Source organism: Lathamus discolor, chromosome 3 (genome assembly GCF_037157495.1).
Source record: "Lathamus discolor isolate bLatDis1 chromosome 3, bLatDis1.hap1, whole genome shotgun sequence".
Taxonomy (NCBI): Eukaryota; Metazoa; Chordata; class Aves; order Psittaciformes; family Psittacidae; genus Lathamus; species Lathamus discolor.
The window spans coordinates 149,732,109-149,757,443 of NC_088886.1; the positions used below are offsets into that span (position 1 = coordinate 149,732,109).

General features: G+C 46.3%; 2 protein-coding genes across 5 annotated transcripts in view; one reads left to right on the forward strand and one right to left on the reverse strand.

The window, feature by feature from the left end:
• Positions 1–9,373, reverse strand: part of INSYN2A (inhibitory synaptic factor 2A) — a 47,565-nt gene extending 38,192 nt beyond the window's left edge. For 2 of the 3 annotated variants that reach the window (XM_065672476.1, XM_065672478.1), the window contains exon 1: positions 9,114–9,373. The gene's annotated coding sequence lies outside the window, so the exon portion shown is untranslated. Of the gene's footprint in view, positions 1–4,586; positions 4,626–9,113 lie in introns of those variants that run through there. The other variant, XM_065672477.1, reaches the window with a different exon arrangement.
• The window catches only part of DOCK1 (dedicator of cytokinesis 1), a 320,534-nt gene that overhangs the window by 135,668 nt on the left and 159,531 nt on the right, over positions 1–25,335 (forward strand). The window lies entirely within an intron of this gene.

Here is a 25,335-nt window from a genome sequence, read left to right on the forward strand (position 1 = left end):
ATGTGAGCCTTAGAACTAAGGGGCAGGAAAATAAAATGTATGATGTAATAAGGCTGCAGAATCTTAGATAAAGGAGGAATGTGTTGTAGGATAAACTACTTGAAATCTTGCATAGAAACAAAACCATTTCCCTGAATGCACAAGCGGCTAAATGCTCTTTTCTATAATTCTGACTTGTTTGCTACAGATTCTGAACACAGATTTGAATAATACTGAGGTTTTGGTGCTTGCTCTGCTGTAACATGCATGAAATGGTAAGGAATTAATTCCATGTGGTAAAATTCTATACAATAAGGACTACTTTATGTGCAAGTAATAGTAACATGAACAGAAGACTTGCATTAAAACCAATGTAGTTGTGGTCTGAGTTAATAACTATTAACTTCCTATTGGAACAAATGCAGTGTCCAAAGATATTCCCTGTTATATGACATTATAACATCCATAGTTACAATGTCAGACATTTGCTAGGATTTAGTTGACTGGGAAAAAAAACCCCTAACATTAAATGGATTACGTTAAAGGAATTATCCTTACTTTTCCTTACTGTGCTAGGCAGCTACTCTGGAAATGTGGGGAAAGGTTTATCAGCATCATTTAGCCATGTAAATCTGTGCACCTCTTTGTCAGTGTTACAGCTGGTACTCGCAGTGTAAGGATGCTGCTGAGGATGTGTTGCTAGGAGAATCACAAAGAGTTCTGCTCACACTGTACTGTTTTCCAGGAGTTTCCAAAAGGCAGCGTGCTTTCACTGGAAGGCTTTTTCATTTTTATGGGACTTTGTGTTAAATAATTTAAACAGCAAGCTGTTAAAAACAAGAGCTTAAAGACAGTCGCTTATCTGCATTGTGTAATAGTAACTTTTAATTGTCCCTAGTGAACATCAATAGTTGTTGTGGGTGTTCAAGAAGAAAATCAATGATCAAATGACAGGGAGAAAAGCAGTTTTGGTCTGCAGCTTCGGCCAACAGGTGTGTAAAACTGTCGGACGTACACAGAGGGTGATTTGGGTGCTGGGGCTGCAAACATGAACTGCAGACACCTACATAACTGCAGCTGGTTTGCTTTTTCATCGTAGCTTTTCACATGTTGGGTAAAGAGGAAAGATGAGGTAAGCAGGTTCCTAACATCTAATCTAAACCTACCCTCTTGGCTTTGACCTGCCAGAGGGGAGACTGAGCTGAGCTCTTAGGCAGAAGCTCTTCCCTGTGAGGGTGCTGAGGCGCTGGCACAGGGTGCCCAGAGAAGCTGTGGCTGCCCCATCCCTGGCAGTGCTCAAGGCCAGGTTGGACACAGGGGCTTGGAGCAAGCTGCTCCAGTGGAAGGGGTCCCTGCCCGTAGCAGGGGTTGGAGCTGGAGGAGCTTTAAGGTCCCTTCAACACAAACCAGGCTGGGATTCTGTGATTTAACTCCATGCTTCGGTCTTGCATCGTCAGGCTCGCTGTGCCTGTAGTGGAAGGGCTCTGCAGTGTGTTTGGGTGCAGTGCAACATCCACAGCTCAGCCCTTTCCCTTGGGAATGCAGATAATCTCACTGTATGGAAAACACGTTTGGTTGTCTGTGCTAGAGCTTACTACAAATAGGAGATGACAGACAGGAATGACTTTCCTGAGGTTGTGGTTGTAAGGCATCAGAACATTGTCAGCTCTTTCGACTCGGATTAGGGCTGCCTGCAGACAAGCCTTGGGAGGGTGTGAAGTGCTGCTCAACAACACTGCTGGGTGATTCAGGTCTAAAGCATCATTAGCAGGATATTAATTGGAGAATATCAGTCTGGGAGGTTGTATTTGCACCCCAGTGCTGTCAGCAGGAAATAAAGGCAGTGTAATTTTCACCTTCTTTAAGGCCAGGGTTGGATGGGGCTTTGAATGACCTGGTCTAGGGGAAGGTGTCCCTGCCCATGGCAGGGAGTTAGAACTGCATCAGCTTTAAGGTCTCTTGCAAATTTAACCATTATAAGGCCCTCAAGGAGCACATCTGTGCACAGTTTCTGGTTTCAAGCAGGTTCTGGCTCTGCTGTAATCATAAATTACCAGTGTATAGTCAGACCTGAGCGTGCTGATGGTGGTGAAAAATGACAGAAGCACCCAAATCAGTTTGATTTCTGCCAAAGCAAAGGCCTGTACAAAAATGAGCATTAGTCACCCCAAACAGTGTTATTTGTAGACCAAAAGCTATGTTTTAGTTGCTGAACTGAAGTGAGGAGCAGTAGAAGCAAAGCTTATTTCATAAAAGCTGGTTCAAAGATGATTTTAACATCAGTAATGCAATAGAAGAGCTGAGCTCTGATAGGAAGGGAATTTGTCTTAAATTTGACAAGTGGTCTGAATGCTCCAAATCTCAGCTCCCAAAGCCTTAAGTTCTCATCAAACACAAGGACTTTGGGAGCAGGGTGGGAGCTGATAAGTGACACCATGGCTAACAGCTCATTCCAGGCCACATGGACAACCCTTGTGGATGAGGGTGGGAAGAACCGCATGGGGAATGAAGAGGGAAGGAATAAGTGTGCAAAGATGGTATGGAGCTGTTGGCTGCATTGCTTCCAGGTTTTGTGGACCTGGGACACTGAGAAGTGAGATCTTACCACCTGGTGATGGTGTTTTAGGATGGGTTATTTGTGATACGGATAATTGGGAAGTCTGTTAAAGTAGAAATACTCTTAGGGATATTCCTATGTCCTTTTTGTCTGTTGGAGTTAGACACTCTGCTTGTCTGAAGCTGATGTATTGTGGCTGAGAACTCCCCTGTTATCAGTCAGAGTTGCCTGATAACACTCCAGGCACCACAACCATCCAGGAGACACAATTTGCATCATGTTTATTGTGGCTTTGTGTGGTTTCATACTAACACAGAGTGTGAATGCAAGAATATAACACGTTATTCTCACTGACTTGCTCAGCTAGGACTACCTAAACTAGGCAGATTCTTCTTGAATTCAGCAACTTAGTCTACAGAATGGATCAGTGTTATTGGTGGTACTGGGCAGTTCGGGTATAATTTTTGCTGAACTCTCTTCAGTTTTGGAATGTTTTTATCTATCTCTTTGTCAGCTCCTTAGAGGTATTGCTCCGTTTTATTTGCTAATGGCCTTGATACACACAAAATGCATTAAACTCATCCACAAGTTAAATTTCTTTACTTGTGGGTATGTCCTCCTTCATTTCTGATTGTATTTGGAGAAGGAAGTAATGCATCTAATAACAAAATGGGCATAAGCAACAGATTGCTAATGATTTGAAGAAGAGATTGGGCTTGCTGTAGACTTCTTTTTTCTTATTCATATATAAATGCACAAATATTAGTCCTGTCACCGTACTGTTTCTTCCTCTGTCTCCTAAGGAGAGCGGGAAGTAACTAACCGAACTAAAAGTACTTTTGATGTTCCTTAAACTCCAGGCCTGAATTTACACATGCGCTTCAGTGGGTTTGTACTGAGCATCACACAGCCACTGTCTGAGCTTGTAAGAGCCATTTATACGATGTATATGGTGTATAAGGTATGTATGACATGTATGGCTAACTTGCATCAGCTCTGACCTCATCAGCTTCTTCCAAGGAATAGCATCACAGCTCTGGCATGACTGTTGGCTGCTGCCATGTTCCAGGAAGTACAAATCACGCTGATATCCAAACTACCCTATTTAAAGATAGCTTTGGATGTATGTCATACCTGTGTTCCGCTTTGTGTGTCTTACCGAGTCTTAACAAGGCATCTTAGTCCTGTGGCTTAGGTCACCGTGGAAGTGGGCTGTATTTCAGTTGTAAAGGCCTCGTAACACTGGTCAAAGTGGGGTCTAAATACAAAACGTCAGTTTTTAACTAATGTTAAGTTGTGCTGGGCATTTCTACAGCTTTAGATGCTATGGCTCTGACTCCTTTCGTAGGTCTGGCTCTTCTACAGCTGAACTACTGTTAGGTGTCTGCATTGCTCCTGGAGGGTGAGGAAGGGCAGCACAGAACAAGCAGAGAAGGTGGGGAAGAGCACTGACCAAGTAAATCCTTCTTTTAATGCTTCCTCCTCACTTAGAGCACATGGAATGATCTGCTTTGCTTTTGTTATTAAAATGGTTTAATTTTATACCTACGTGGGCTTTATTTATAAGCATGCTACAGCGATCATGGCCAGGCAAAAATAACACAAACCACTTGCTTCTCAACCCGCTGGATGTCACAAACATGAGTGAAGGCTGGAATTTTGCCAGTGTTATATCAGTACAAATAATCAGGAATTCCTGTACCTGATAAAATGGAAGTAGAAGTAAATACAGAGAGAGGGAAAAAGTCTTTGCATGGTGTAGACTGCTAGAAAAGAAGTAGTTAATGGTCTCTTTGGGTTTGAGCTATGCAGGATGGAAGAGGAAGGAGCAGGGTGTCCAAGTAGAAATCAATGTGGGGAAAAAGCATCCTTCAGCACAGAAAACTGATGCTGAAAAAGGACCACAGAGCCGCAGCAGACAGCACCTAATGAAGAGAAGTTCGCAGAGGGCTTCTACAATGCTCTCCTGCTGTTCAGAAGCCGGTGTGTCAGGCCATAGGCTGTTTCTGCAGATCTTGTTACATCAGGTGCAAAAGCCACGTGTGCTTACGTGTTTTCTGGTCCACTGGGTAACTGCATTTTCAGCCTGTTCAACAGAACTCTGGCGTTAGATGAGGATGTTGGAAACCAAAGAGGTAGCAGCATTCCTGCAGGAAAAGGCACCGCAGTGAACAGTTTATCCAAGACCGTTGTTCTCTGCTGAAAGGCTCTTTTCTGTGTGTTGCTGGCCAGTTACTCCATGCTGCTCTCCTGAACTAGACTATGGGTGAATAGTCTGGTTTGTTTTCTGCTTAGTATTCAATAACCTTCTAGTGCTGAGAGGGGCTACAGGAAACCTGGAGAGGGGCTTTGGACAAGGGCCTGTAGGGCCAGGCCAAGGGGAATGGCTTGAACCTGCCCGAGGGGAGACTGAGCTGAGCTCTTAGGCAGAAGCTCTTCCCTGTGAGGGTGCTGAGGCGCTGGCACAGGGTGCCCAGAGAAGCTGTGGCTGCCCCATCCCTGGCAGTGCTCAAGGCCAGGTTGGACACAGGGGCTTGGAGCAAGCTGCTCCAGTGGAAGGGGTCCCTGCCCGTGGCAGGGGTTGGAGCTGGAGGAGCTTTAAGGTCCCTTCAACCCAAACCAGTCTGTTATCTTACAATTCTATGAACAGTATTATTTTCCTAGTTGTAGTTTCTTGCATTGAAAATTAATTCTAAGGTCTCATTTCAGTTATTAGAAATTTCCATCTAATTTGGCTGCACTGAGCCATACAGTTGAATTTATACCATGTACACGAGCACATCGAGGGCATTTTACTGGTTACAAATGATTACTCCGGTCTCTCTGTTCTAGCTGCTGCAGCCTCAGATATATCTGGACATACTGCGTAGTTTTTGTGAGGTGTTTAACACACTGTTTTATATGGGCTGAGTCTGAGGCCAAATAATCGGTGATGTGCAGAGATTGAGGAACCTGATACGTAGAGCTCCAGCACTTCCCTGCAAGGACAGAAATCTCCTGTAAGGATAGATTAAAGAGTTCAGATCTGCACCCAAATATCGCAGGACCTGGAGGCCTTCAGTCCCAGGGCTTTTAAATCCATCACTGTTTAATTCAGATTAGGGCCACTGAAAATGGCCCTTACTTGCCTACGCTCCTCTGCATTAAAATCAGTGGAAAACTTATTACTGGAGTGAAATCAGGCCTGGAATCTTTCTGCTGCTGAAGAGAAATAAAAGCAGGCAAAGAGGAAGAAACCTTGAGTTCTGTTTGATCACCAGGTTGTTATGTTTACAACCACTTCCCTTTGCCTGTGATGTATGGACAAGGGGAAAGCAGGGTGAGTTTTAAGGCACTGATCACCACAGTGTGCTGGGCAATGGTATAGCCAAGTCAAACTTTTTCCAGAGCATAAAGGGATCAGCAGAGAAGCTGCTTTCTGCCTGAATGGAGTAAAGTTGTGGTAAATAGACTTCAAAGTGAGGATGCGCCACTAAAATAAGAGGCTGCTGCGGTCACACCTTTTGTGTGGTCAGTAAGGACTTAAAGGTAAATGTCAATAGCTAGTGAGTCGTCCCTGGGTCTGTTCAGAGGTTAGACTGCGTTCTGAAGCAGAAGAAAAGCACGCATTGATTTTTCGGAAGGCTAAATGTGGAATTCCCACGGAATTTACCATCCGAGGAGTTTATTTTTACCTTAAAATCTGCTCATTAGCTCATTTCCTTAAAGCCTCGTTAATTTGCAGTCTGATTAGTAAAAATCTAAGGGAGTCTTGGGCTGTAAAATAGATTTGTTGCTGACATGGTTTTTAATCTCTTGCCCAAATTTTCTGCAGCTCTTTCACTAGTGGCTGCCATAAGGCAGAATATAAGACCCTTTTAATAGCTAGTTGAAACAATCATGGGAATTATGTCCTCAAATATTCTGGATTTACTGTAATTCCCTCAAGTAGGCATGAATTACATGACTACACATGCTCAGTTCTCCCTGGCCAACAAGACTACGGTATGATAAGGAACTGCCTTGAGACACTATAGCTTTGTGGAGGTATCCTTGCCTTTTAGCACTGATGGTTTTGCCTTTCACCAGCCCACCACTCACTGCAAAGGATGGGTGTTGCTGAGTTTGCTTCTCGATTCTCCAGAACAGGATAAACAAAGTGTTAGTGTTAATATCTCATTGTCATTTGGACAATCTGTTGTGGAGTTTGGGTTTCTAAGTCATGTAAATGTGTGTTGTGGTGACAGTGTTCGGTCTCCGGCAGTGCCTGCCTGTGATTCAGCTCTTGGGCTTCTGACCACATTCTTCTTCTATACGTTAAACTTAGCTACTCTTTTTCCCCTCCAGATTAGTTATATATACTGTGTGTATCTCATGCCAAAATGCTTCTGTCAGTGAAACAGTTAACATGAGGAGGAGGTGAAAGCCTTATGAGCTACTTGTTTGTGAGCTTCATTAGTAGAAGGGTGCATTGAATGTGAAGTGCTGTCCCTCTCCATAAGTAACTAACACTTTCTTTTGTGTTGCTGCTGCCCAGCTGGTTTTTCCAAGTGTCAGTCTGGGGGAAAGGCACTGATTTCATTCAAGATGGGAATTATTTTGAGCATCTTGTTAAAAATACACATCGTTAATCACTACACAGTCCTAAAGCACACATATTCTTCACCAAGGGCATCACGATGTCCTTAGCAATAACAAACCCCCCATCTTATTTAGTATCAGCCTTCCCTGCTGAGCTCATTCTGCTTTAAATGCAACAGCACCTCAAACTCTGAGGCATTAATTTCATTTTACAACTGCTCGGTATATTTAGATATCCAAACCTATATATTTGGCTATACAATAGACATGATGTGTTTCTCTTGAACTCCATGACTGTCTGCCATTGCTGTATAGAATATAAACCTCCAGATGATAAATGAACAAGCTCTGAGCACTGAGTTATTTTCATCTGAGCTGCTCATACGCATTTATAATACTAGGAACAAAAATAATCCAGCTTTTAACTTGGAACTGTTATTTGTAGTGGAAGAGAGCAGCGTTGCTGTAGTAAAGAAATGCAGGCATGAGCAGACTGGTGGAACACCAATGGGCTTCACATCAAAAGTAAGGAAATAAATTACTCTCCATGCTTGTATTCCTACGATAGATCTCTTTGCTTGAGATCTTACTTTAGCTTATTCTGAGTGCACGGCTAGGGCAGCTAAATGGAAGGATTTCTTTTATTTTCTTATGATTTTAGCTAGTAGTTTTTCCATCTAGCAGCTGTGTTTTAACCTTGATTCCTGCAGCATTCCTGACAGCGCTGTAAAGAGGAACGGTAATCACTATGCAACGCTTAAGCAGAGGGAATAAATTCCCAGTTTACATTAGGCATGACCTGTTACTGTTTTGCTGCTGCTTTCCAGTATTCATCAGAATAACAGTGATTTTCAGAGGCTGGAAAAACAGGTCTTCCCAAACTTCCCTATCCTAGAGCCTAATGAGTTAAATTTTCCTCTGTGATGCTCGTGCGTGCGGGATTTTAGCTGCTTAGACACACAAGGTCAAACCCGACTGCTCCATCCCCCGTGTTCTGACTCCTGGCAGAGGAGGGGGGGACCAGTCCTTTGGGACAGACACCAGGGGAGATGGTGACATAAGCAGAGAATGCTATTCCCTGCTTTCAGCATGCCAAGATGTCCCTGTTTTGCCGGGGCTGTCTGCACCCCCCAAAACAGACCCAGGCTGGCTGCAGCCCTGCACCCCCTCGCTGTGCTGCACCTCTGTGCAAACACAGCAGCGAGCAGGGACGCTGGGGTGGCAGGGGAGGGTTTTTCCTTGCCGTAGGGAAGGCAGGATGGGAAGGCAAAGCGGGAAGCTCTGGATATGCCTCGCAGGAGGCAAGGTGCAGGACTGTGACTTTGGTGCTGGAGCTGTCCTACCTCCTGTCCCAGCTGCTACTGCATTTTCACAGCATCTCCAATTTTGACGATGGGGATGAGGGAATGGTGGAGTAACTGGGGAGAACCACCGCTTCCTAACAATGACGGCTCCCAGAACAACAGCAGCTTCAGGCGCTGGCGAGGGTTTGGGGTTGCTTTGGTCGCTACCGAAGTGCTCTCTCCTCCTGCAAGTTACCGTGTGGGTGCCCACGTCCGCTGCCCGTCCCTTGCCGCGCCGCACGGACACTTCATTAGGGCAGCGTTTGGAGTGCCCAGCGCTGAAGTTCATCAGCGGCGGTAGTTCCTCGCCATCAATCCCGTTGGAAAGCTAAAAGCACTTCGTTCCTCTTCCAAAACCCTTCCAGCTACACCTCTGCCCTCCCAGCTGCCCTCGGAAAGGCGGCACTGGACGGAGGGCTGGTATCTTTCTAGAAGAAAGTCGCGGTTTGGACGCGTTGGAGGGATATATTCTCTCCTTATCTGTCATGAAAGTTATTGAATGCAATAGCTGCTCGCAGGCAGGCACAGGCACTATTGCATAACGCTGGCGCTCGCCGCGCTGCTTCATGTTCATCCCTGATGAAGTTTTCAGCAGGAAAACCGAGGGGAAGGGGGAATTTGGGGGTTCCGAGAAGGGGGGGGGGGGGGGGATCGGGTCAGCGCGGCGGGCTTACCTCGTGCTTCCTCAGGCTGAAGCGTCGGGCTGGGCGCTCCCCCTGCGCTGCATCTCCCTCCCTGCCGCCGCCGGGGCGAGCTTGGCCGGCAGCCGCTCCGCGCATCGGCCGCCGGAGCCCGAACCGGAGCCGGGCGCCGCTCAGCTGCGGCCGCCCGAGCGCTCGCTAGAGGCAGGCGCCGCCGCCCGCTCCCCCCGCTGCCCTCATGGGCTGCGGAGCCCGGCTCGGGGGGGCGGCAGGAGGCGCCGGGGGATGCTCACGGCCGGGTCCCGGCGGAACTTGTTGAGCGGGACCGGCGGGCGGCCCCGAGCCGGGCGGGGGCGGCGGGGAGGAGCCGGGGGCCGGGCCGGCGGCGGGGGGCGGGCCGCTGAGGCGGCGGGAGGCCGCGGGATGGGGCGGGGGGGGGGGTTAGCGAGCAAAGGAGGGGTGGATCTAGGGAATCGCGATGGTGCCGGTGACTCCTGTGCTCCTCCGTGCGGTACATGCCCCTCCGGGGTGGTAACAGATGCGTCTGGAAGCGGTGGGTCCACGCTGAGCATCCCCCGGCTCTCCGTCGGGAGCACGGAGTAGAGGCCGAGTGGGTGATGCTGGTACATTGGGGATCCCACCCCAGCACCAGGTTAGAGCTGTTTTGTTCACAGATACATATCCATGAGGTGCTGAATGATTGCATGCTCCCGTTCGCCTTTAAACCTTGGATAAAATGGATGCAAGTTAAAAGCAAAGCAGTTTGACAGAGCAGCAAGGGCCGGCAAGCATTAAAGCCTTAAAACTTCAATCCCGTCTTCTCTCCTCTCCTCTTAAACCGCTTTACCGCTGTATAGAGGGCTTTTTAGGGATGTTTTTCATTAAAAAGAGTTAGGAACGAAATGGGTCATGTGGATTTAAGCAGACCTGCTGACTGATAGATATCATGAGGCATGATGTGATGGGTCAGTCCCTTTCCTTCGGAGGATTGCAGTAGTATCCCTGGTTAATAAGTGCTTTTAACCACAGCACGAAACCCTCTTAGCCCCACTGGGGACCACATAGTTTGCCTGTAGCAGCACCGTCTCCACCATCGGTAGCGTTGATAGGGATTACTGATGTTGGGATTTACAGAAGGGACCCCGCGTTGGAAGCGGGATGAGCCCCAGCACGGAATGCCCTGCTGCTGCCGGGGGAGGAGAAACCCGGCCCGTAGGTACATCCACAGAGCCCGATGCAGCAGAAACACTGGCTCAGGTCCTGGATGTCTCTTTAATCAGCTGGAGCAGAGCATTGCGCCAGTGACAGGGGCTGCTGCAGCAGCGACTCGACCTTCTGTGCTTGTCTTAGCTAGAGCCCCACAGCGGGTAAAGGGATGGGTACGGACCCGGCTCTCACATGAGCACCCGTGTGGCAGCGTGGAGCTGAATGCGCGGAAACCCTCGCCTGTTCTATCGCAGTTCAGCGGGAGCCGAGGAGCGTTCAACAAATGAGGCAGTCAGCAGAGGGCAGCTGAGCTGCTCTCGCAGCCTGTACCTGTCCAGGTACCCTGTCACCCTCCTCCTCCCCTGGTCTTCAAAGAGGGGGCCCAGGGTGTCCTGGTCTTTTGCATCCCCTTGCTGCTCTGCCCTGGGGCATCCCGCAGCGAGGAGGGAGCTGATGGCACAGCTTTAATTGCAGTTCAGATCTTTCTAGCTTTCTCACCGGAGATGCTTTTCTTCCCTTCAAAGCCATAGGTGGAAAGAACTTAAATGTCAACTTTTTACAACAAATGCGGTGTTTCTTTCTCTCCTTTTATTTTCAGCAGCACTGGCTTATGTATTATTGCAGGACTTTTGTGGTTTCTCTAACAAAATAAATCAGGTTTTGGCTACAGCCTGTATGCAGCCAGGGTAGACTGATACAGTGTGTTATCACATTGCAAATGTATATGCAACTTCAACAGAAGCAAATCCAAGCCTGGTTTGTGTTGGAAGGGACCTTAAAGCTCCTCCAACTCCAACCCCTGCCATGGGCAGGGACCCCTTCCACTGGAGCAGCTTGCTCCAAGCCCCTGTGTCCAACCTGGCCTTGGGCACTGCCAGGGATGGGGCAGCCACAGCTTCTCTGGGCACCCTGTGCCAGCGCCTCAGCACCCTCATAGGGAAGAGCTTTATTAAATAGATCCATGGATGTTGTTCCTTTTTCACGAGATGAAAATGTGAGCTCTGCAGACAGCAACCCAGACCATGCAGCCCATCATTGCCTGAAGAAAACACTATTGCTCAATCACCTTAGTGAAAGGAAAACCCATCTGATAGAAGCAGCAGTTAAAAATCATTCTTCTCCATAATGATATTTAAAACCTGTTGCCCCAGGGCTGATTATCCTTGCACAGCGTTATGTCTGTGCCCCATTTATAAAGCTGAGCACTTACTCTGTAGAGTTTTAGAGAATTAGAAAGGACTTTCCAGTTGTGGACCACCTTCCTGCTTATCCAGCAGCACATGTGTAGCTGCTGACGCTATCAGTGTACATAGAGATGTTTTAAATTGTGATTGATTGGTGAAAAATAGTGTTTCCTGGTTATTGTGCTTGGTATTACTGTAGTAGGAATAAATATACAAGGAAAATGGAAGGACAGGCCAAGGGGAATGGCTTGAACCTGCCCGAGGGGAGACTGAGCTGAGCTCTTAGGCAGAAGCTCTTCCCTGTGAGGGTGCTGAGGCGCTGGCACAGGGTGCCCAGAGAAGCTGTGGCTGCCCCATCCCTGGCAGTGCTTAAGGCCAGGTTGGACACAGGGGCTTGGAGCAAGCTGCTCCAGTGGAAGGGGTCCCTGCCCATGGCAAGGGGTTGGAGGTTGGTGAGCTTTAAGCTCCCTTCCAACACAAACCAGGCTGGGATTGTATGAATTTATTACAGAACCTTACCACCTCCTTTTTAGGGGAAAGAAGAGCGAGCCTCACTTGATTTGAAACAGAAGAGATGTAGATGATGTTGTGCCTTTTTTCTCTGTAGTCATTTGGGACCAATGCTGTCGTTATAGCTTTGCTAAAATCAAATATTTTCACATTGCTGAATCTTCCTGCACGTTACTTAGGTTGTTCTTTTCATTCCTTTGTATTATAGCTGCCCAGCTTTCTATGTTTAATCTGTAATTCATTTATTTACCTGAACATTGGAAGAAAAATGGAGGAATGTTAAATATGCTCCTCATTTCCATCCGAGATGGCTGCAAGCCTGGCAAACAGATCTTCCTGCTGTCATAGGATTATTGAATCAACTAAGTTGGAAAAGACCTTTAAGATCATCAAGTCCAACCACGCTCCTTGCTTTAAGGAAAGGTAAAATCTGCTGGGCTGTGATGACAAAGAAATAAGGACTCCCATAGTCATAAATTGGAGAGATTTAATTTAGTGTTTTGCACCATAGGAAGTTTTTTGCTATGAGCTTGGACAATTCATTTGAGACTATGCTTATGTCTGTTCTTTATCTGTAAAGGGTGAGTAATTGCACATCTGTTAAATTGGAGGAACATTGTGAAGATAAAGCAGGATTAAGATGATGTGTTTCATACCCACAGTACCTGCGTGCAGCTACAGTATTAAGTAGCTGATGAAGTGAACTGCTGTTTATGGGATTTCTGCTCTAAGAAGGAAAATGCTGAGTAACCTCATTAGCTATGATAGTTCTTTGCATACTTGGTTGGTATAAGTGAGAGCAGGATTTAGACCTCTTTCTTCATTTCACTTTGTACAGAAAATGCAACAGCAGCTCTTAGCAGCTGAAGCTCAGATACCGAGTTCCAGTTGAATGCTGTCTCATAAGGAGTCTGAACTGCTGTAGATATTGGTTGCTCACTCATACTAAGACAGAAATCCTAATTTTGGGAGGATAGGCGGTTCTATTTTTTAATCTTTTAACTTTTTTTTTTCATATTTTCACCATTTACTTTCACAAAAGCTCATTTTCAGTGTACAAATGTTCTGGGGAGGGGAACTAATAATGAGGCGCTGGCACAGGGTGCCCAGAGAAGCTGTAGCTGCCCCATCCCTGGCAGTGTCCAAGGCCAGGTTGGACAGAGCCTTGGGTGGGATGGTTTAGTGTGAGGTGTCCCTGCTCATGGCAGGGGGGTTGGAACTGGATGATCTTGAGGTCCTTTCCAACCCAAACCATTCCATGCTTCTGTGGGGATTATGAACTGGTCTCTCGTGGCATGTGCGAGCTGTGTTGTCGCTTGCCTAATAAAGACACTCTGTATAGATGCAGAATCCTGCACTAGTTAAATTATCATGCAGGCTATACAGTTAGGAAATAAATGAGGGTCTGGAAGACCATGATGTATGATACCCTAAATGGCTGCATTTTGTTCATCTTTGAAAGGCAGTTTAGCTTGTCGTTGTTACTGATGATTTGTGCTTTTATAGCCCTTCTTTTTGCATCTCAGAAACCCTTTGTGCCCATCTGAATAATAAATCACCAGGTTTGATTTCCTCGGTAAGAGCAAATGGGAAATTACATTCTTATTAAGATGTCTTGAGGAGCTGTAAGAGTGGGGGAAATTGTTTTAAAGGAATATTATGCTCACTTTATTAAGATACTGTTTTTTCTTGTTTGTTTTATGACCTTTCCCAGTTCCAGGGATGATCTCCAACTGCTTTATGGCAATGGGAGAAGTACTGCTTAAAAATCAAAACCTCAACAATCTGATCCTAATTTTTATTGCCTTCAAACAAACAGTTTCAGATGGAGGCACCTAATGAAATCTGGAATGAGCAGGAATTTCATCTTGGAATTCAAGTTACAGCCAAAGACAAGGCCCATGTGACAAGTAATGGGGATACTTTCATCTGCTCCATAAAATAATAGGATAATTAGGGTTGGAAAGGACCTTAAAGCTCATCCAGCCCCAACCCCTGCCACGGGCAGGGACCCCTTCCACTGGAGCAGCTTGCTCCAAGCCCCTGTGTCCAACCTGGCCTTGAGCACTGCCAGGGATGGGGCAGCCACAGCTTCTCTGGGCACCCTGTGCCAGCGCCTCAGCACCCTCACAGGGAAGAGCTTCTGCCTTATATCCAATGTAAACTTCCCCTGTTTAAGTTTGAACCCGTTACCCCTTGTCCTGTCACTACAGTCCCTAATGAAGAGTCCCTCCCCAGCATCCCTATAGGCCCCCTTCAGACACTGGAAGGCTGCTCTGAGGTCCCCACGCAGCCTTCTCTTCTCCAGGCTGAACAGCCCCAACTTCCTCAGCCTGTCTACATACAGGAGGTGCTTCAGCCCCTGAACATCCTTGTGGTCTCCCCTGGACATGCTCCAACAGCTCCATGTCCTTCTTAAGTTGAGGACTCCAGAGCTGTATGTACACAGTGCTGCAAGTGCGGTCTCACGAGAGCAGAGTAGAGGAGCAGGATCACCTTCATATTTGCTCTTTGGTGGAATAATGTATTATTTGCACACTGATTTCATTAAAAAGAGGATTTTATGCAACTTTTCTGTCAAACTAGAGAACCATTAAATGTTATGTGGTGATGTCAACTCCCAAACCCTCGGTGAGGTTTTCTCTGTTAAATATTGAACTATTTCAAATTTGAATCTGGCATAAAAATACAGGCTCCTATGTGCTTTGATGTGTTGTCTTAAAGTTAGGAGCCCAGACTGTAGTCTTGTGCTAATGCAGAATAACTGAACAGGTAAAAAGCTAAAATAAAGCTAAAATAAAATGTATGAAACAAGTGAAAGACGAAAAGTCATAGAAAATAATGTAAGAGCAAGAGAATTGAACAGAGCAAATGGTCTGAAATGAATTGAATTCACCAGTTCTATCAGTGCTCATAGTCTTTAAGTATTTTGGCTTCAATGCTCAGATATTAAGTATTTTGTCCATAATGCCCAGATATGAAGTATTTTGGCCATAATGCTTCATCTCTTTACTGTACTTTCCAAATTCCCTATCACAGAATCACAGAATCCCAAGGGTTGGAAGGGACCTCAAAAGATCATCTAGTCCAACCCCCCTGCAAGAGCAGGGTAACCTACAGTACATCACACAGGAACTTGTCCAGGCGGGCCTTGAATATCTCCAGTGTAGGAGACTCCACAACCCCCCTGGGCAACCTGTTCCAGTGCTCTGTCACTCTTACAGTAAAGAAGTTCTTCCTGATGTTAACGTGGAACTTCCTATGCTCCAGTTTACACCCATTGCCCCTTGTCCTATCACTGGATATCACTGAAAAAAGCCTAGCTCCATCATCCTGACACCTACCCTTTACATATTTGTAAACATTGATGAGGTCACCCCTCAGTCTCCTCTTCTCCAAGCTAAAGAGACCCAGCTCCCTCAGCCTCTCCTCATAAGGGAGATGTTCCACTCCCTTAATCATCTTTGTGGCTCTGCGCTGGACTCCTTCAAGCAATTCCCTGTGAAGGCACTAAAATAAAATTGCCCTCAAGAAGTTTGATCCATGACAGAGGAATGATGGCAATGAATGACAATGGATGTAAAGAGGCAGGTTGCAATACCATGGGCACCCCAAACCTTTAGCATATGTTCACAATTAAGACTTTCTCCTCCCTTTTAATGAGTGGCAAGTTGGAAAGGTGCAGTGGTATGAATGAGGACCCTGCTCTAGTGGAAGGTTTCCCTGCCCATGGCAGGGGATTGGAACTGGATGAGCTTTAAGGTCTCTTCCCAAACCATCCCATGATTCTCTAACATGTTCATATCATAATGTGGCGTGCAATCTAGCTTAGCAACACACCTCCATAGTCAACATTTGTTAAATAATCAAACCTAAACCAGTTGCCACACTTTGTTAATGCAGTATGCGATAGTCATGCATCACATTAGAAGACTTAAATGAACTTAGGCCGAGCGAACTATTTGTGTGTGCATTGTTTCTAGTACCAATGTCAAATATTTGTATAGAATAATCATATATTAAGCTGTGAGTAGTGCCAGTGCTCCAGCTAATTTTATATTTACTTGTTAAACAAAATAACCCAGGAACTAAAGCCTTTGGAAATCAGGCTATGCTAAATTTATGATTGACTGCAAAGACTTCATTGTTTTATGTATTAAGATGGACGTGACCAAGTTTTGCCTTAAGAAAGCAATATAAAGTTATTTTTTTAAAGCCTGAAAATCCTAAATGCCCCAAATACTTAAATAAGTTGTGTTATGCAGCATAAATATGCAGATAAATATGGGAAGCCTGATAAAGGCATTAAATGAGTTTATGACTGACAGCAGAGGCTAAGAGAAGTCCTTCTTAAGCCTAGGTACAATAAACCCAGCTCTGTGCTTTATAAAATACAGTCTCTGGGATACTATATTAAAACCCATTAAAAGCAGCAATGCATTTTGATTTTCTTCAATTTTTAAACAAGCTCAGTGCTTTAAATATTAATACTTAGCAGCAGTCGAGGAGCTTTAAATCAGCACATGCCTTAAATCAGGGGTGTCAGTCACTGCTGTGGTGCAGCCCGATGGCTACAGTGGCTGTTGGGGAAGAGGGTGAGATGTGTGCGGTGGGGAGAGGCCATGGTCAATGGGACGTCCATCGGGCAGCGTTTGTAGGCAGAGGTGGTGAATAGGCTCAAGGAAATCATGTTGGTTTAGTAACACTGTGGTGCTTCCTTGAGCTCCCACTGGGAATTCAGCGTCGTACCCTAACAGTTGAGTGTTTGCACATCTGTGCCTTTGCCTCTCATTCTGCTCAAGCCTTGATGGGCAGGAATGAGAAAGCTGTGTTCAACAGGAATGATTGCTTCTTGTCTCCAAATGTTACTCATCATCAGACCATCCTGTCACAGTTTGTGCAGTCCCTTGGTGGTCCAGCTTCTGCTGCTTGTCCCTGCCACGTCTATAGCCGCATCTTCCATCAACTGCTGTGTATAAAAAATACCTGCCTAAATGAAAAGTACCATCTCATATTTGCTTGAAATTCATCTATTAGCTTCAGAAGCTGCCTCCTGGTTCTAATACTGAGAAATTTGTGAGCAACAGCTGTGCACCCATTTCATCCACCACCTCTGTGAATTGTAAACCTCGGTCACATTAATCCCTCCCCTACCTTCTTGGAAGGGACTTTGTGGCCCCTTCTCCAGGGGCAGATTCTTCATCCCCTTGTAGAATCACAGAATGGTTTGGGTTGGAAGCTCACCCGGTTCCAAGCCCTGCCACGGGCAGGGACCCCTTCCACTGGAGCAGCTTGCTCCAAGCCCCTGTGTCCAACCTGGCCTTGAGCACTGCCAGGGATGGGGCAGCCACAGCTTCTCTGGGCACCCTGTGCCAGCGCCTCAGCACCCTCCCAGGGAAGAGCTTCTGCCTAAGAGCTCAGCTCAGTCTCCCCTCGGGCAGGTTCAAGCCATTCCCCTTGGCCTGTCCCTACAGTCCCTTGTCCAAAGCCCCTCTCCAGGTTTTTCATAAGCCCTCTGTAAGTATTGAAAGGTTGTTCTAAAGTCTTCCCAGAGCCTTCTTTCCTCCAAGCTGTCATTTTGGTTGCCCTTTCCTGTACCCTCTGCAATCTGTTATGTCCTCCTTGAGCTATGGTGGCCGTATTTATTTATTGAATTCAGTTTTACTTCTCTGTGAGATGATGTAAATCAAACCTTTCATTGAGGGATAGTAGTGAACATCACCAGGGCATTATTTGTGAGCTAAGCTTTGACGCAGGATGATGAGCTGGGACGGGGAGCTAACAAGGTTGGGCTTGATGTATCGATGTATTGTTATTTCCCATCCATTCCGGATGACAGATATGCTCTGCAGCAATTGATTATCTAAATCAGGGGCTTGCTATCCTGGGGGAAGGCATGGTGATGCTAAATAGCCTCCTGTAAGCTGATGCATCTTGTCATGGATGCTTTGTTGGCCAATACAAGGGACATTGGTTCTTCAATGGAGAGGAGAAAAGAACGAGTTACTGCCATGCACTTGGAGGGTTCCATGGAGGAAGGGAGGGCTCTTGATCTTGCAGATCTTTACTAATCTTGCATATGCTTCTGTCCTTTCCTCTAACAAAACACTTAATGCAGGATCGTGCCCATTGCTTTTGTCCCTGTATTCCGCGGAGGCTCGTTTAGTAGAGAATTTATGATGGTTTTAATAATATTATAATTAAACAGAGCTGAAATTGAAAATACTTTTTATAATGCTTTTATATTTTTAATGAAATCTTGTAATTTCAGGTGGTGTTAGCAAACATGCCAATGTGAACAGTCCTGCCTGGAAAAAAACCCAGTAACTGAGAAAAGCAGAATAGTTGCAGATGTTAATTTTCCCATTTAATAAGGAACCCAAAAAAAGAATAAAGGTTTAATAATTCATAGGGAAGCAATGAGTATTTCCCATTTATTTATGCATATTTATCACTTGGCTTGAATGATAAACATATTAATTCCTGCCTACCAGTTAATGACTTCGGGTAATGTTTGTACTCTCTTTATGCAGAAATTGGCCATATAACTCACAGCTACTTATAGGAATAGACTTAATCAGCTCTATTTTCGTAACCCTGAAATACATTTTGTCTTACTCCACGTAGTTATTCTAAGGCCTTTTTAAGGCATTCTTTATTTTTCTTGCTGTTAAATCCTTAAATTTACCTCCTCAACAGATAATGGGTATTTTTCAGCCATAGCAATGCAAAGTACTTATTGTTTTCAAGACTTGTTTTTGTCAGGTGTCAAGAGTGGGTTGAGTGTTGTAGACTCTGTAGGTTGGTTTGTTTTGCTGCTGTGGTTTCAAATGTTATGCCCCCAAAAGAAGTTCTGATGGTGTTAAGTGCATGGACATTATGTCGGGAAAACTACTTTCAAAATGATGAAGTATGAAGACAGGCTGAGGAAGTTGGGGCTGTTCAGCCTGGAGAAGAGAAGGCTGCGTGGGGACCTCAGAGCCGCCTTCCAGTACCTGAAGGGGGCCTATAGGGATGCTGGGGAGGGACTCTTTGTCAGGGACTGTAGTGACAGGACAAGGGGTAACGGGTTCAAACTGAAACAGGGGAAGTTTAGATTGGATCTAAGGAGGAAATTCTTTCCTGTGAGGGTGGTGAGGCACTGGAATGGGTTGCCCAGGGAGGTTGTGAGTGCTCCATCCCTGGCGGTGTTCAAGGCCAGGTTGGGCAGAGCCTTGGGTGGGATGGTTTAGTGTGAGGTGTCCCTGCCCATGGCAGGGGGGTTGGAACTGGATGATCTTAAGGTGCTTTCCAACCCGAACTATTCTATGGTTCTATGAATAGCCACTAAAGGTGGCAGTGGAGGCAGCACTGCTGAATTCAATTCATTCTATATAGTTTTTCCTGTAGCCTGTGCACTGGTTTGGGTTTTACTTAGACTTTGTTAATATTTTTTCAGGTTAGATCTAAGGCAGAAGCTCTTCCCTGTGAGGGTGCTGAGGCGCTGGCACAGGGTGCCCAGAGAAGCTGTGGCTGCCCCATCCCTGGCAGTGCTCAAGGCCAGGTTGGACACAGGGGCTTGGAGCAAGCTGCTCCAGTGGAAGGGGTCCCTGCCCGTGGCAGGGGTTGGACCTGGGTGAGCTTTAGGGTCCCTTCCAACAGAAACCATTCCCGGGTTCTATGATTTCTTGCCTATTTTAAGTACCTATCAAAGTGGCTCTTTTGCCTCAGTTGTGCTGGTTTGAATGTACTTCATGTTGCTGGAGAAGTCCAGGACTGGGATATGGTAAAATCTGGATGAGTCCAGGCATGGAGCTTAACACCATAATATGTAAAATAGGTTCTACTTCATCCTGTTGCTGCTGCTCTGCTGGCAGTTTGGGTGAAAAAAAGGAGATGGGAGTGTTCATCATAGGATAGTGTTCAGCATAAAAAGGACACGGAACTGCTGGAACAAGTCCAGAGGAGGGCACGAGGATGATCAGGGGACTGGAGCACCTCCCGTATGAAGACAGGCTGAGGAAGTTGGGGCTGTTCAGCCTGGAGAAGAGAAGGCTGCGTGGGGACCTCAGAGCAGCCTTCCAGTGTCTGAAGGGGGCCTATAGGGATGCTGGGGAGGGACTCTTCATCAGGGACTGTAGTGACAGGACAAGGGGTAACGGGTTCAAACTTAAACAGGGGAAGTTTAGATTGGATCTAAGGAGGAAATTCTTTCCTGTTAGGGCGCTGAGGCACTGGAATGGGTTGCCCAGGGAGGTTGTGAGTGCTCCATCCCTGGCAGTGTTCAAGGCCAGGTTGGATGAAGCCTTGTGTGGGATGGTTTAGTGTGAGGTGTCCCTGCCCATGGCAGGGGGGTTGGAACTGGATGATCTTGAGGTCCTTTCCAACCCGAACTGTTCTATGATTCTATATTCTTGTACATTCACCTGGAGTAGCATTGGAAGGATGCTGTAGTAAGAGCTGAGCTCCATGGGGCAAACCAGCCCCTTCCCACTGCCTTCCCTTTCCTGGGCTGGCAATCCTGTGCTTCTTCCTCTGCTACCACAGCAGCCAGAGAGGTGGGCTTTTTCTTTAGACCATTTGAAATCACTGATATTAATGTTTTGGGTTTAATTTTACTAGTTTTTACAGCAAGAGATGAATTCTCACTTAGGTGTGGATATGTCATTTAAAAGGTCTCTCCACTTAAGCTGCTTTTGATAACCACATGCATCAGCTGTATGTATGCGAAAGCAATTACATAGTTGAATATACATCTAATACTGGTCTTAATGTTAAATGTTACTGTGTTGAAAATGATAAATGACTTCCTATTTGCGAGGGGATTTACTTTTTTCCCTTATGATTTCTACCAAGACAAAGTTGAAAGGAAAATGAAGTTCAATTATACATCACTTTTTATTTCCAGGGTGGAAAACTAGCACTTCAGAAGGCTTTGTTATTAGTTGAATATATTGAGCGTGTTGGGTGTTAGGAAAATTACCTAAATACGTCGTGCACTTCAGTCAGTGAGTTATTCACTACAGAAGCTATGCCCCTGAAAAGCTTCAGGTGGTTTTTGGTAGGCCTGTGGGCACAGAGAAACCTGAATTAGCTTCATCTGGAGCCAGCTGAGCTTTAGGAGCAGATATTCCCCCTCTCCCCTGGGCTTACTGCTGCTATGCTAGGCTAACTATTGGGCATCACTGTGCCAACATGGAGATGCTGCCCTCAGGTCTTTGGGTACCTGGGTGTCCCCCAGCAGTCACTGGGTGCAACGAGCTCTGTCCTTCAGGAGCTCGGATGCTGAGTCCCACATTTTGCCTTCTCATTGGAATGGAAAAGGGAAATGAGATGACCTGGGTTTAAAAGTGTGGTTCTTTAACTTCAAAAGGTATGTTGGTACCTAAATCAACAGAATAAACTGTACTCCAGATTTCAGCTTAAAACCTGTGTGCGTACAGAAGGACCTCCTGTGTTCAGAACCTGGTTTAGTTACTTCCAATGGCTGTGTGTGCCGGTGCTGTCCGGTCGCTTGCTTCAGTTCCATGGTTCTGCTTTCTTAAAACAAGCCTTTCGGATTTGAAGTGTTCCAACTGATTAGATCTATAAGGCATCATGTTTTCCGTGTATTTGAAATACTTTTTAAGCAAACCCATTTCAATTTAATGCTCTTTGGATTCATCCTTATTCTACACCTGCTTTAGCCCTACTCCCATTTACTGTTTAGTCTTACTCTGGGAGCTGTTGGTGAGGGGTGAAAGCAGAAATCACCTCCTGTTGCCCCAGTGTCCATAGCTGAGTCAGTGCTGGTGTCTTCCTGACCTCTGCTGCCTTATTTTTCTGTGCTGCCTCCTGCTCATACCCAAAAACGGAGCAGTTCCAATGCAGCTTTGTGTAACGCTGGCTTTGCTGTCCCACCTCCATCATGTTCCTACCAGGAGCTTCATGTTTTCTTTTGTGCCGTTGCATATTGTGATTGGCCCCAAATCGGAAGAGAAAGTTCATTTTGTCCTTACCCTACCCGATAGTCTCCTTGTGTCCTGCTGGTGTTGGATCTCTGCTGAGTTTAAGTGCACTAATTTCTACAGCAGGAAAAGGATAAAGAGGTATTTATCAGTAGCACCCTGTGGGAGCGTATTATGTTGGGCTTTCTGGTCATCATTCCAACTAATTGTGAAAAAGAGATATAATTACTGGAGTTTTCCACAATAGAAATGTTCAGCTCATTTTGTTTTTTGCTTACATTGCATAGTACAGGTTGATTTCATATTCTTTTTGTGAAGGAACTTTGAAGCTCTCCCTAAGCTTGCACGTTGTTTAGCAATAGGCTGGCGGAGAGAATCCCCCAAAGAATTCTGAGTTACCGTGAGTTTTACAAGAACTAAATGAAAGTTTAATAATGTTATGGGGAGGAATTGTGTCATTCTTGGAGATGCAACCCACATATTATTGTTGTCAGGTTCTGCAGGGGGCTCCTTCCCTGTTTCCTTTAATTACATGCAAAGTACTAAATAGGTCTGTGTTCCTTGATAGTGTGTCCTTATGAAATATAGATGTGGCTGCTGCTCAAAATAGCCATAGAGCACCTCCCACACTGCCTTTGGGAAAATACTTACATCTGAACTTCATCGAATCACAGAACCCCAGCCTGGTTTGGGTTGGAAGGGACCTTAAAGCTCCTCCAGCTCCAGCCCCTGCCACGGGCAGGGACCCCTTCCACTGGAGCAGCTTGCTCCAAGCCCCTGTGTCCAACCTGGCCTTGAGCACTGCCAGGGATGGGGCAGCCACAGCTTCTTGCTTTTTGTTGGCTTAAGGAACTATTGCCGAGTTTTTTCCCCTGTTCCTGACAAAGCTTGCACATGTTTTACCTAAATACATGAAATTGCTGCAAGAAACCCGGAGAGTGGCTTTGGACAAGGACAAGACAAGGGGAATAGCTTTAACCTGCCAGAGGGGAGACTGAGATGAGCTCTTAGGCAGAAGCTCTTCCCTTTGAGGGTGCTGAGGCGCTGGCACAGGGTGCCCAGGGAAGCTGTTTAACTTAAGATGTAACCTGTCTGCTAATTCTCTTCTTTACCATATTGGTAAATGGATATGTATAAATACGATTAATGTTGCTACTATACTATGAAATATAACAGAAAACTGATCTCAAATTAGAAATATCATAGTAAGGGGCCAGCCTGTTGTCGGCAGAGCTATCTTCAATCAGTTTGACTCCTCTGGAGAGGAGGGAAGCAGAACATTGCCTACAATGGCATTTTCATTTTGATAACATGCAAATGCGAAAAAAGCTTTGTCTTTATTTTTAACACTGATGAGAGCCTGGCAGTAATTCTGTCTGCAAGGACTAAGTAACCTTCTACAGCACTGAACGCTGAGCAGCACAGCACATCATAGTCTCATAGAATAGTTAGGGTTGGAAAGGACCTTAAGATCATCCAGTTCCAATCCCCCTGCCATGGGCAGGGACACCTCACACTAAACCATCCCACCCAAGGCTTCATCCAACCTGGCCTTGAACACTGCCAGGGATGGAGCACTCACAACCTCCCTGGGCAACCCATTCCAGTGCCTCACCACCCTAACAGGAAAGAATTTCCTCCTTAGAGCCAATCTAAACTTCCCCTGTTTCAGTTTGAACCCGTTACCCCTTGTCCTGTCACTGCAGTCCCTAATGAAGAGTCCCATCCCCAGCATCCCTATAGGCCCCCTTCAGGTACTGGAAGGCTGCTCTGAGGTCCCCATGCAGCCTTCTCTTCTCCAGGCTGAACAGCCCCAACTTCCTCAGCCCGTCTTCATACGGGAGGTGCTCCAGCCCCTGAGCATCCCCGTGGCCTCCTCTGGACTTGTTCCAGCAGTTCCATGTCCTTTTTATGTTGAGGACACCAGAACTGCACACAATGCTCCAGGTGAGGTCTCACAAGAGCAGAGCAGAGGGGCAGGATCACCTCCTTCGCCCTGCTGGTCACGCTCCCGTTGATGCAGCCCAGGATACGGTTGGCTTTCTGGGCTGCGAGCGCACACTGCAGCCGGCTCATGTTCATTTTCTCATTGACCATGTTCATTTTCTCCTCAGCATCATAGACTGTATTCCCCATACACCTCTTCCTCATACCCAGCATCTCTTCTGTCCTGAAACCTTGGTATGAGAACAGCCGCTGTGCTAGGGTGTGATGGTTTATGTGCTGAAGATTGAAAGGGAGATATCAGTTAAAAATGCAAAAGCTTCCCTAAAGAGACCTCTTCTTGCATGTTGCTTTTTAATCCGAGCATATCTGAGCTGTGTCTATCGATTCTATTTGATGTCACCATAGTTGATTGAGAAGCACCAAAAGTAGAGGAATTTGTCTTAAAAATGGTGGTTGCTTTTATACGTGTATTCAGCTGGCAGGGCCACCTATCTTGTATGAAGAGGAGGTTCATTTAAAAGATAATGTATCATCTTCCCTTAGTATTCCCATGATTTGTCATGGTGACATCTTACTGCAGTGTGCTTTACCTGCTGCAGAGACAATATCCATAATCCATGTAGGCTGTCACAATTACTGAAATGACTCCAGCGCAGTCATTCTTAACGTGGGGTGCCGCTTGTCTTAAATTAGCTTTTCCTTGTATTTGCAAATCTTCAATTGAATGCCCCATCCCTGGTGTCCGTCGCAGGGGGTTGGAACCGGATGAGACTCAAGGGCCCTTCCAACACAAACCAGGCTCTGAACTTCTGCCTAAGAGCTCAGCTCAGTCTCCCCTCGGGCGGGTTAAAGCCATTCCCCTTGGCCTGTCCCTACAGGCCCTTGTCCCAAGCCCCTCTCCAGGTTCCCTGCAGCCCCTTCAGGCACTGGAGCTGCTCTCAGGTCTCCCCTTCAGGAGCCTTCTCTTCTCCAGGCTGCCCCAGCCCAGCTCTCTCAGCCTGGCTCCAGAGCAGAGCTGCTCCAGCCCTCGCAGCATCCCCATGGCCTCCTCTGGACTCACTCCAGCAGTTCCACGTCCCTCTTGTGCTGCTGCCCCAGAGCTGGGTCAGGACTGCAGGGGGGGTCTCCCCAGAGTGCAGCAGAGGGGCAGGATCCCCTCCCTGAGCTGCTGCTCACGCTCTGGGGGTGCAGCCCGGCACAAGGGGGGGATCTGGGCTCAAGAGCACCCTAAGGCTGGGTCATGGGGAGCTTCTCTTCACCCAGCACCCCCAAATTCTCTCCTTATTTACAGTATCCTGCTGTTACCCTCTAGCTTCATTTTGTTTTAGCTCTTTGGTGACTTCTCTCTGCTCTAGAGAAAGTTCAGCTTTTTTCCCTTGTCATTTATCTAACACTCAGATACGTCCTTCATTTTGAGAGTGCTTCAGCAGATGATAATAATAATTATAGTTAAATTAGCTTCCTAACTGCATTGTGAAGGAA